Source organism: Gorilla gorilla, chromosome 19 (genome assembly GCF_029281585.2).
Source record: "Gorilla gorilla gorilla isolate KB3781 chromosome 19, NHGRI_mGorGor1-v2.1_pri, whole genome shotgun sequence".
In the NCBI taxonomy this organism is placed as follows: Eukaryota; Metazoa; Chordata; class Mammalia; order Primates; family Hominidae; genus Gorilla; species Gorilla gorilla.
Window position 1 is genome coordinate 34,819,932 of NC_073243.2, and position 12,710 is coordinate 34,832,641.

The following is a 12,710-nucleotide window of genomic DNA, read 5'->3' on the forward strand; positions in this document are numbered from 1 at the left end:
GCCATAACCAAACAACTCCTGATTTCTTGTCCCACAGCTGTATGAAACAATAAATGTTTGTTGCTGTTTTATGCTAAATTTAGGGATAAATTGTTATGGAGCAATAGATCCTAATATAGCTTGTTATTTAAAAGTTTGGAATCCTTTTTACATGACTCTTCAGAAAAATAGTGCAATGTAAATAGATACATTTCTTCTATTAGAATGTTCCAGAAATTAATATGTAATGAAATCATGCGTGGCCTCTCAAAGAGCACACATGTCATGCTCTTACAGGAGAGGGCGCTGTTTCCTATTTTGTATAGCACCTTTTATTACAATCAAGGAAATGAAAATTTATGGGAAGTAACAATGAGTTTTCTGCAAATGACCTCCTTGAATATCTTAACAGAATTAATAATAGGGTTTTAACTTATCACAGTTTAAACAAAAATCATTGTTTCTGATTCCGAAGCATCACCTCACATCACAAAGCGTTACCCTGTCCCTCCTCAGCATCAGCTGAGCAATGTCTGCTTGGAGCATATCTGATTATTTCCATAATTCACTGAAAATAATTAGGGCTTACTTGTCATGAGTCTGTTTCTGTGATTTGCAACATAGAACTCCAAAAGCCTCCCATCAGCCCCTCTTGAGCAGCTGAGAGGGTCGGGCCATCTCAGAGTCTCCAGGAGAAAAGTTTCTCCTCACTCTATCTATAGCTCCCTTCATAAATGGCAACTCTAAAAGTTTTCTGTCTTTGAAATTTGATCTGTGATGAAAGCCCATATTTTCCCTCTGTTTTCTGCCACAGATGAGGTGAAAGTTGCTGGAGTCGATGTAGCATCTATACTGGCTACATTGGCAATGGCTGCAGAGTCAAGCAGAGCCTCGGTGCTTGGTGGCCACAATGGGAGCGGTCTTCTCATCTGGCCAATTCTGTTCCGTGGTTTTGGACATCATTCCTGGAAGATTCACCTGAAGCTCTCAAAAGAGTTCTGTGAGCCACCCAGAGTTCTTTCTCTGCCTCAGCATCTAGAGTCAACTTTTATTGCCGGCAATTAAGAGCCCTGCTTGATATACCTCATTCAAGACTGATTTCTGCCAAGCTGGTTGAATCTCCAGAGTGCCCTGCCCTTGATCCAGAAAACCAGCAGATTCTCCACAAAGAATTAGCCTTAAAAGACTGGATTTGCCAGTTTCAGGTTAGGTTACAAACCCAATTTACTCAAAGTCCCAGAGTTGCAGAGGCTAATTGTGGTTGCATCATTCTAGACAGATAGTTTCCCTGGAGTTGGGAGTTCGCCTGCCTGTGATGAAGGCTTCTCATTTTCTTATTTCTTTCTTTTTTTTTTTTTTTTTTTTGGCTCTGTTGCCCTGGCTGTAGTGCAGTGGCGCAATCTTGGCCCACTACAACCTCCACTTCCCGGGTTCAAGCGATTCTCCTGCCTCAGCCTTCCAAGTAGCTGGGATTACAGGCGCCTGCCACCATGCCCAGCTAATTTTTTGTATTTTGAATAGAGATGGGGTTTCACCACGTTGGCCAGGCTGGTCTCAAACTCCTGACCTCAGGTGATCTGCCCACCTCAGCCTCCCAAAGTGCTGGGATTACAGACGTGAGCCACTGCCCCCGGCCGAGGCTTCTCACTTTAAACAGAGCTGGATGCGGTCCTGAGGGTAAAGATCCTGCATTATTTGCTTTTCTTGGGAGCTTTAATACTACCTGTCTCCAAAAGACCTTGATTCTAGAAAGAGCATTCTCTCGTTTTCAATGTGCTAACTCCTTCTTTTCTCAGCAGTTCAGACATAGTTGTGTGGTGGTGAAAGCAGCTCCGAATCCTAATCTTAGTCAACACTGGGTTCCAAAGTCCCTGTAATAAGGATATATTCCTCCTATCTTGATTTCACTCCTAATTATATGAGCATCATATGTTCTAATATTTACATCTCTCCAGCCAATGCAAACTCTCTGGCTATAATTTAATAATCTTTCAGATTATTATCATCATCATTATTATTATTTTGAGACACTGTCTCGCTCTTTCACCCAGGCTGGAGTGCAGTGGTACTATCTCGGCTTACTGGAACCTCCGCCTACTGGGTTCAAGAGATTCTCGTGCCTCAGCCTCCTGAGTAGCTGGGATTACAGGTGTGCACTGTCATGCCTGGCTAATTTTTTTTGTATTTTTAGTAGAGACGACACTTCACCATGTTGGCCAAGCTGGTCTCAAACTCCTGACCTCAAATGATCTGCCTGCCTGGGCCTCCCAAAGTGCTGGGATTACAGGCCTGAGCCATCCAGCAGGGCCTCAAATTATTTTATAGTCTGTGTATCCACCAAGTTAAGATATTTCTCTTTGGAAGTTACAGTGTTTCTTTTGTATCATCTCTCTATAGGGATGTGAATTGAAAAACTCCCAATCTTAATCATTTATAAACATAATTTATCATTGTGAAATAAAAGTTTAGAAGCTAATTGTGAAGACTTTGTGTTTTAGACTTTGTGACAATTAGCCCCCACCCTACTTGTCATCGTCCAGGCAGGACAATGGATGATGGGCATGCTGGACTTAAGTTGGATCAGCCATTTCCCATCACCCCCCCCCCCTTTTTTTTTTTTTTTTGAGACAGGGTCTCACTCTGCTGCCCAGGCTGGAATGTAGTGGCATGATCTCAGCTCACTGCAATCTCTGCCTCCCGGGTTCAAGCGATCCTCCTGTCTCAGCCTCTCTAGTATCTGGGACTACAGGCATGTGCCACCACACTCAGCTAATTTTTGTATTTTTAATAGAGGCGGGGTTTCACCATGTTGGCCAGGCTGGTCTTAAACTCCTGACCTCAGGTGATCCACCTACCTTGGCCTCCCAAAGTGCTGGGATTACAGGTGTGAGCCACCGCACTTGGCCCATCATCTCATTCTTGACATGTTCCTTAAGCCAGTTGGTGCCATGACTGGACTGGCAAGAGAAGTTGGCAGAAGCCTGAAAGGAATGAGTGTGGTGGAATCCCTTGCACTCTCACACACTTCTGGAACCTCATTTTGATAGCCTCAGGAGGGGTTCCCTGCCTTATACCTTATATCAAAAGATAACTGACAAAGCAAAACTGGTTCTGGCAGTCCCATCTTTTAGCAAGTACAGGCTTTATCACTTCTGTTTAAATAAAAACTTCCCAGAAGCCACTTTTTAAGTTAGCTAAGGAAAACGATAGTTAATACCAAATAAGAAAGAAGTTCCTAGTAGCTCATGGAGTTACATTTTATTATAAACTTATTAATTACTTCTAAAAACTCTTGGGTAAGAAATTTCCTGTAGAAGACTGCAGGTTTGGTTATTAAAACAAGAATAGGGCTGGGTACGGTGGCTCACACCTGTAATCCCAGCACTTTGGGAGACCAAGGCAGGCAGATCACTAGAGGTCAGGAGTTCAAGATCAGCCTGGCCAACATGGCAAAACCCCGTCTCTCCTAAAAGAATACAAAAGTTAGCTGGGGATGGTGGCACATGCCTGTAGTTCCAACTACTCAGGTGGCTGAGGCATGGGAATTGCTTGAACTGGGAGGTGGAGTTCGCAGTGAGCTAAGATCTCATCACTGCACCCCAGTCTGGGTGGTGGAGCAAGACTCCGTCTCGAAAAAAAAAAAAAAATGGGGGGCAGGACGGGAGGTGGGGGCAAATCCTACCCAAGACATTTCTGACAAAATGCCATCTCAGAGAGTATATATATGGAAGCACGGGTATCACTTGATATGTGCATCCTCATATTACTGGGCTGTATTTTATACTGTTCCCTATTCCTACCTTTCTAAAAGCCTCTATTCACTTGGTTTCTGTGACTTTTCTTTCTTCTTTTTTTTGAGATGGAGTCTTGCCTGTTGCCGAGGCTGGAGTGCAGTGGCGCAATCTCGGCTCACTGCAACCTCCACCTCCCAGGGTCAAGCGATTCTCCTGCCTCAGCCTCCCGACTAGCTGGGATTACAGGCACCTGCCACCATGCCTGGCTAATTTTTGTATTCTTAGTAGAGACGGGGTTTCACCATGTTGGCCAGGCTGGTCTTGAACTCCTGACCTTGTGTTCTGCCTGCCTTGGCCTCCCAAAGTGCTGGAAAGGCATGAGCCACCGTGCCCGGCCTCTGTGACCTTTCACTATGCTGGATTTCCTCCAACTTCTCTAATTCTTCTTCCTTCATGTTCTTTACTAAGCCACAGCCTTATCTTTTGAGAACTGCCCTTTGGATGTGAGCATTCTCCAGAGCTCTACATAGTCAACCTAGGCAATTTCATCTACTGTGATGGTTTTACCTATAAATTAAATTATTTCAATTTTCAACTCTACTTCCCCAATCCTAACCCAAGGCCCCTGAGAGTCATATCAGTACAATTTTATTTCCACTCACCTGGAACATAGACTTAAAACTTCTTGCAACATGCCAGTGTTTTTCATAGCCAGCTATTGCCTATCTTGCTTTTATACTTAAACTCTTCCGAAAAAATTAAATTGTTTGTGGCTTCTGGTTCTCTTTCTTTGGACTTGAATTTGTTATGGCTATACTAGTTACAATACTTTTGTCAGCAAGCGTATTAGTCTGTTCTTACACCACTATAAAGAAATACCTGAGACTCGGTAATTTGTAAGAAAAGAAGGTTAGGCCGGGTTTGGTGGCTCATGCCTTTAATCCCAGCACTTTGGGAGGCTGAGGCAGGTGGATCGCCTGAGGTCAGGAGTTTGAGATCAGCCTGGCCAACATGGCAAAACCCCATCTCTACTAAAAATACAAACATTGGCCAGGTGTGGTGCCATGAACCTGTAGTCCCAGTTACTCAAGAAGCTGATGCAGGAGAATCGCTTGAATTTGGAGGTGGGGGGTGCAAAGGTTGCAGTGAGCCAATATCATGCCACTGCACTCCAGCCTGGGTGAAAGAGCAAGACTCCATCTCAAAAACAAAAAAAGTAAAGAAGGTTAATTGGCTCACAGTTTCACAGGCTGTACAGGAAGCAAGCAGCTTCTGCTTCTCAGAAGGCCTCAGGAAACGCTCCCTCATGGCAGAAGGCAAAGGGGAAACAGACACATCTTATGTGGCCGGAGGAGGAGGAAGGAGGAGGAAGAAAGAGAGGGGAGAGGTGCCACACACTTTTGAACAACCAGATCTCACGCTAGCTCATTCACTCACTTTCATGAGAACAGCACCTTGGGGATGATGATAACCTATTCATGAGAACTCCACCCCCATGATCCAATCACCTTCCACCAGGCCCCACCTCCAACGGTGGGGATTACAATTCAACATGAGATTTGATGGGGACACAGATCCAAACCATATCATTCTGGCCACTCCAAATCTCATGTCCTTCTAACACTGCAAAATACAATCATCCCTTCTCAACAGTCCCCCAAAGTCTTAACTCATTCCAGCATTAACTCAAAAGTCCAAAGTCCAAAGTCTCATCTGAGACAAGGCAACTCCCTTCTACCAATAAGCCTGTAAAATCAAAACAAGTTAGTTACTTCCAAGATACAATTGGGGGTATAGGTATTAGGTAAATACTCCTGTTCCAAAAGGGAGAAATCAGCCCCCAAAAAGAGGCCAGAGGCCCCACACAAGTCTGAAACCCAGCAGGGCAGTCATTAAATATTTTAAAGCTCCAAAATAATCTCTTTTGACTTCATGTCTCACATGAAGTCTCAGGGCACACTGCTGCAAGGGGTGAACTCCGAAGGCCTTGGGCAGCTTGGCCTCTGAGGCTTTGCAGGGTACAGCATCTGTTTTCACAGGCTGGCATCTGTTTTCACGGGCTGGCATTGAGTGCCTGCAGCTTTTCCAAGCACAAGGTACAAGCTGTCCTTGTATTTACCATTCTGGGGTCTGGAGGACAATGGCCCTCTTCTCATAGCTCTACTAGGCAATGCCCCAATGGGGACTCTGTGTGGGGGCTACAACCCCACATTTCCCCTCCACACTGCCTTTGCAGATGTTCTCTGTGAAGGCTCCATTCCTGGGGCAGTCTTCTGCCTGGACACACAGGCTTTGCCATACATCCTTTGAAATCTGTGCAGAGGCTTCCAAGCCTTAACTTTTGCATTCTGTGCACTCACAGGCTTAACACCATGTGGAAACCACCAAGGCTTACAGCTTGCAGCCTTTGAAGTGGCAGGAACTTTGAGCCACAGCTGGAACTGGAGCTGGAGCTGGAATGGCTGAGATGCAAGAAGCAGTGTCCCAAGCCTGCTTACACAGGGTAGGTGATGGGGCCTGGCCCATGAAACCATTCTTCCCTCCTAGGCCTTTGGACCTGTGATTGGAGGGGCTGCCTGGAAGATATCTGACATACCTTTGAGGCCTTTTCCCATTGCCTTGGCTATCAGCATTTGCCTTCCTTTCAGTTATGCAAATTTCTGCAGCCTGCCTGAATCCTTCCCCTGAAAAAGGGCTTTTCAGCCGCCCCGTCCGGGAGGGAGGTGGGGGGGTTAGCCCCCCGCCTGGCCAGCCGCCCCGTCCGGGAGGTGAGGGGCGCCTCTGCCCGGCCGCCCCTACTGGGAAGTGAGGAGCCCCCCAGCCCGGCCAGCCGCCCCGTCCGGGAGGTGAGGGGCGCCTCTGCCCGGCCGCCCCTACTGGGAAGTGAGGAGCCCCTCAGCCCGGCCAGCCGCCCCGTCCGGGAGGGAGGTGGGGGGGTCAGCCCACCGCCCAGCCAGCCGCCCTGTCCGGGAGGGAGGTGGGGGGTCAGCCCCCCGCCCGGCCAGCCACCCCATCCGGGAGGGAGGTGGGGGTGTCAGCCCCACGCCGGCCAGCCGCCCCGTCCGGGAGGTGAGGGGCACCTCTGCCCGGCCGCCCCTACTGGGAAGTGAGGAGCCCCTCTGCCCGGCCAGCCGCCCCATCCGGAGGGAGGTGGGGGGGTCAGCCCCCCGCCCGGCCAGCCGCCCTGTCCGGGAGGTGAGGGGCGCCTCTGCCCGGCCGCGCCTACTGGGAAGTGAGGAGCCCCTCTGCCCGGCCACCACCCCGTCTGGGAGGTGTACCCAACAGCTCATTGAGAACGGGCCATGACGACAATGGCGGTTTTGTGGAATAGAAAGGGGGGAAAGGTGGGGAAAAGATTGAGAAATCGGATGGTTGCCATGTCTGTGTAGAAAGAGAGAGACATGGGAGACTTTTCATTTTGTTCTGTACTAAGAAAAAATTCTTCTGCCTTGGGATCCTGTTGATCTGTGACCCTACCCCCAACCCTGTGCTCTCTGAAACATGTGCTGTATCCACTCAGGGTTGAATGGATTAAGGGCGGTGCAAGATGTGCTTTGTTGAACAGATGCTTGAGGGCAGCATGCTCGTTAAGAGCCATCACCACTCCCTAATCTCAAGTACCCAGGGACACAAACACTGCGCAAAGGGTCCTCTGCCTAGGAAAACCAGAGAACTTTGTTCACTTGTTTATCTGCTGACCTTCCCTCCACTATTGTCCTGTAACCCTGCCAAATCCCCCTCTGCGAGAAACACCCAAGAATGATCAATAAAAAATAAAAATAAAAATAAAAATAAAAAAATAAAAAATAAAAAATAAAACAATGCAAATGTAAAAAAAAAAAAAAAAAGAAAAAGGGCTTTTCTTTTTTAACACATGGCTAGGCTGCAAATTTTCCAAACTTTTACACTCTGTGTCCCTTTTAAATATAAGTTCCAGTTTCTGGTCATTTCTTTGCTCATGCAATAGGCATAGGCTATTAGAAGCAGCCAGTCCATATCTTGAATGCTTTGCTGCTTAGAAATTTCTTCTGTCAGATACCCTAAATCATCACTCTCAACTTCAAAGCTCCACAGATCTCTAGGGCAGGGGTACAATGCCTCCAACTTCTTTGTTAAATGCACAACAAAAGTGACCTTTGCTCCAGTTCCCAATAAGTTCCTCATCTCCATCTGAGACCTTATCAGCCTGGCCTTCCCTGTCCATATTACTATCAGCATTTTGGTCACTACCATTCAACAAGTCTCTAGGAAGTTCCAAACTTTCCCTCATCTTTCTGTTGTCCTCTGAGCCCTCCAAACTTTTCCAACCTGTGCCTGTTACCCAGTTCCAAAGTCGCTTTCACATTTTTGGGTCTCTTTACAGCAATGCCCCACTCCTTGGTACTATTTTTCTGTATTAGTCCATTCTCATACTACTATAAAGAAATACTTGAGACTAGGTAATTTACAAAGAAAAGAGGTTTAATGGGCTCACGATTCCACAGGCCGTACAGGAAGCATAGCAGCATCTGCTTGGCTTCTGGGGAGGCCTCAGGAAACTTTCGATCATGGCAGAAGGCAAAGAGGAAGCAGGCACGTCTTACATTGCCAGAGTAGGAGGAAGAAAGAAAGGGGAGAGGTGCCACACACTTTCAAACAACCAGATCTCACGCTACCTCACTTACTCACTATCACGAGAACGGCACCAAGGGGATGGTGCTAACCCATTCATGAGAACTACACCTCCATAATCCAGTCACCTCCCACCAAGCCCCACTCCAACACTGGGGATTACAATTTCTTTTTTTTTTTTTTAAGATGGAGTCTTGCACTGTCGCCCAGGCTGGAGTGCAGTGGCACTAGCTCGGCTGACTGCAATCTCTGCCTCCTGGGTTCAAGCAATTATCCTGCCTCAGCCTCCCCAGTAGCTGGGACTACAGGTGTGCACCATCACACCTGGCTAATTTTTTGTGTTTTTACTAGAGACAAGGTTTCACCTTGTTGGCCAGGCTGATCTTGAACTCCTGACCTCAGATGATCTGCCTGCCTCGTCCTCCCAAAGTGCTGGGATTACAGGTGGGAGCCAACACGTCCGGCCTGGGGATTACAATTTGACATGAGATTTGGTGGGGACACAGATCCAAACCATATTAGCAAGTAATAGAATAAGCAAATAAAAGTAGTTCAAGCTTAATAAGGTAATTTGCTATCTCTTACTATAAAAGTTGGTTGTTTCAGTGTTTTGTCAATGCTATCAAGGGCCCAAGATCTATCTTTCTTCTTCCCTATCTTCTGTGTGCCAGCTCTCATCTCTGACTTGTCCCCGCACAGTCACAAGATGACTGCTGCAATTCCAGGCATCACATCCTCAGACCATCTATGGAGGATTATTTGGAGGGAGTCCAGGCATTTCTCTAGATTTTTCTAAAGTTTCTGAAATTAATACAGCCAGATCAGTAGAAAATTAGGTGCCTGAACTGTATCACATTGGCCCCTCCTAGAATTGTTTAAGCAGCTGTGCTTCAAGGGAAATGCTGCTTGAAGCTGCTAGAATCATCAGCCTTAGACTTGAATCGACTCTGGGATGAATGTTTTTTGAACTTTTCATTCCCTCTCTATGAAGACTCTCAGGGGAAAAATGTTGCTCTGGTTTTTGTGTTGAGAAGAGTCCTGACTTGCCTAAGCAGTCATCCCATGGATACTATGAATAGCCCAGCTGATAAGATAGGATAAGACAGATAACGTATCCTCTTTTTCTTTGGCTGCTAGAAAGCCTAGAATCAAGTTCATGAGCCACCTAGGCTGAATACTTGATTTTAGCACATGCTGCAAACTCAAATACCTACAGCCGGGTCGTGTTCAGACTTTGTTGTTTTTTGTTTGTTTGTTTGTTTTTTGAGACAGAGTCTCACTCTGTCACCCAGGCTGGAGTGCAATGCAGTAGCGGGATCTCAGCTCACTGCAACCTCCGCCTCCTGGGTTTAAGCAATTCTTGTGCCTCAGCCTCCTGAGTAGCTGGGATTACAGGTGTGCACCACCATTCCTGGCTATTTTTTTTGTATTTTAGTAGAGATGGGTTTTCACCATGTTGGCCAGGCTATTCTCAAACTTTGGCCTCAAGCAATCCACCCACCTCAGCTTCCCAAAGTACTGGGGTTACAGGTGTGAGCCATTACACCCAGCCCAAACTATTTAACAACAAATACAACAGAGGCACTAAGCAGAATGAAAAGCAGTTGTGAACAGGGAGCATCAGCCTGCTTCCACGGCCAGGCTGCTAGTGTAAACAGGCAAAATTGAGAATAAGAAAAAAAAAATCTCTCGACTAATTTTTTTTATTACATTTGATAGAAGGGTGAGTTCAGAGAAATAGTCCATGCTGATAAGAGGACCGACACTGCTTCAGTGCCGGAGAGCCAAGTGGAGTGGAGGTGGGAAATTGGAGAGCCTGTGCTCTCCCAAGAATGCGAGACTGCTTCTCAGACCCACATCATCGTTGCCAGATGGGGTATGGCTCAGAGCTCCCAGAACTTCACTTTTTTTTTTTTTTTTAAAGAAAAAGTGAGAAATTTTAATTTTTCAGAATTCCTGGATTTTAAGACTGCAACTCAAGACAAACAAACAAAACCCACCAAAACCCAACAGACAAACATAAGACTGCAGGACAACTCAAATAGGAAATTCAGTGAATGCTGGCCAGCTTGTGACTTCTGCTTTCTGCTGTGTACTTTATATTTAACCTCATTCCTTCCTCTAGTTTACATCTCTTTCTTTTCTGTCTGCTTTCTCTCCTACTTAATTTATAATATCTTACTCTACTTTGTGTTATCTTCATATGTCACTTTAAATCCTACCTAGGACCCAGCAGAGTATAAATAAACTGACCACAGGACATCTCCACTTAGGTAACACATCAGAGTCTCAGATTCCAAACCACAGCAAACTGATTTTGGCATTTTCCAATCCCCTGCTCCCTTCTTCCTCTACCCCAGAGGGGATCCCCTTTTTTTGCTGCTCCAGTCAACAGCAATACGCTCATTCACCCAACTGCATGGCCAGAAACCTGAGTATGATGCTATTCCTGGCCCCCCTCTCTCTCTCATGCAATCAGTTGCCAGGTTGTATCTCCTCAGTCTCTGTTCCTTCCTCTTCAACCCTAGTGCCATAGTTCAGGCCCTTGTCACTTCTGGCCTGAATTACTGCATGAGATCCCAACTCACCTCCTGCACCTACTTTGCTCTTATTCAAAATTAGCCTCCCCTGCCTCTTGGGAGGCACACCTGAGCTCCTCACTTAACCTCCTGGACAGGCCCTGCCATCCCCTGGCTAAATCTAAACTCCCCGCAGTGTGCCCACCCATCCCTTCTGCACCATCTGTGCCGCACACGTGGCGCTGCCACTGTGCTGCCCATTCCTCTGCTCAGGTGCCAGTCCTCCAGGAAAGCCTCCGATGCCCCTCAGCTCCTGGGAGCACTCCGCCTCTGGGTGCCCCTGTATCACCTCATGCTTTCCTCTAGACCTGCACCGGCACTGGGTTGAAGGAAAATAATAGTAGCCAACATTAATTAGCACATACTCTGGGCCAAGCACCCTTCCAGGCAGTTTAAATGTATTCCTTTATCTCATCCTCAAAAATCCCATGAGGAGGCTGGGGAGCGGTGGCTCACGCCTATAATCGCAGCACTTTGGGAAGCCAAGTGGGAGGTGGAGGTTGCAGTGAGCTGAGATCACACCACTGCACTCCAGCCTGGGTGACAGAGTGAAACTCCATCTCAGAAAAAAAAAAAAAAAAAAACTTTATTTCTCTGTCTAACCCAAATTTTGTGTCTTCTCACCAACTTCTCCCCAGCCCCTCCATCCCTCTTCCCTCTCTTCTGTAGGCTGAGAGCAGCCATTAGCCCCAGGGCTGATTGTCCAGGCATGCCCAGCACTGGCCAGTGTGAAGAGGAGGAGCATAGACCACTGCTGTGACTTCCTGGGAGTGGGCTTACACTGGCATCTGTGCAGGCTTCAGGAAAAAGAAGCGAAATCACGGCGTGGATCTAAGGGGCCAAGCCTCACCTTGAAGGTTCTTCTGGGTCTTTGGCCTGGACAAGAACATGAAACTTGAATTTCTCAAGGTGAGGTGAAGGCCAAGCAGGAAGCCAGGATGGTCACCAGGAAAGGAGCCAGAATGAACTAAGTGTTCTTTAGGGCAAGGAACTTACCAGAACCTCTATGCTCTGAGCTATGATCAGGCTGCTCTCTCCCTCTCTCTCTCTCTCACCCCAACCCCTTTGTGGCCAAGGTAAGGCCACATTTTAGAGTGGAAGCCCCAAGGCAACCCCCCACCTCACAACCTCCACTCTTGTTGCCCTCTCTAATCCAACGCCTGCCAGGCTCACACTTCAACCACTAGACTGAGAAGCAAGAATCTTCCACAAAAATAATCTTTTACCTTAGACCTGCTTCCTGTGGAGATGAGATAAGGAGAATGCTCTTGTCTGAATTTCTGGGCGTGGAGATTAGCAAGCCGTTTTCCTCCCAGCAGCTAGAGCGAGCAAGAGGCCCTGCTGTGAGTAGTGCTGTTCTGAGTCTGCGTGGTCCAGACTCACCACACTGCAGGCACGTTTGTTCATCAGGCGGGAAAGCAGGAAGAGGTTTAATTTAGGACCTAAAGCTGGTATATCACTGAGTAAAAGAAACGGGAAGGCACCAAGTCTCTAACGAAATTGCGCTGGGTGCAGTGGCTCATGCCTCTAATCCCAGCACTTTGAGAGGCTGAGGTGGGTGGATCACTTGAGGTCAGGAGTTTGAGACCAGCCTGGTCAACATGGCGAAACCCCATCTCTACTAAAAATACAAAAATTAGCCAGGCATGGTGGCGGGTGCCTGTAATTCCAGCTACTCGTGAGGCTGAAGCAGGAGAACGCTTGAACCCGGGAGGCAGAGGTTGTAGTGAGCTGAGCTCGCCGCTGCCCTCCAGACTAGGTGACAGAGCCAGATTCCGTCTCAAAAAAACAAAAAAAAAAGAAAAAG

General features: G+C 47.2%; 1 protein-coding gene across 1 annotated transcript in view; it reads right to left on the reverse strand.

Annotated features, from left to right (window-relative positions):
• The window catches only part of S100Z (S100 calcium binding protein Z), a 73,459-nt gene extending 61,188 nt beyond the window's left edge, over positions 1 to 12,271 (reverse strand). Inside the window, exon 1 of the mRNA XM_004058666.5 lies at positions 12,130 to 12,271. The gene's annotated coding sequence lies outside the window, so the exon portion shown is untranslated. The remainder of the gene's footprint in view (positions 1 to 12,129) is intronic.
• Between the last annotated feature and the right edge of the window lie 439 nt (positions 12,272 to 12,710).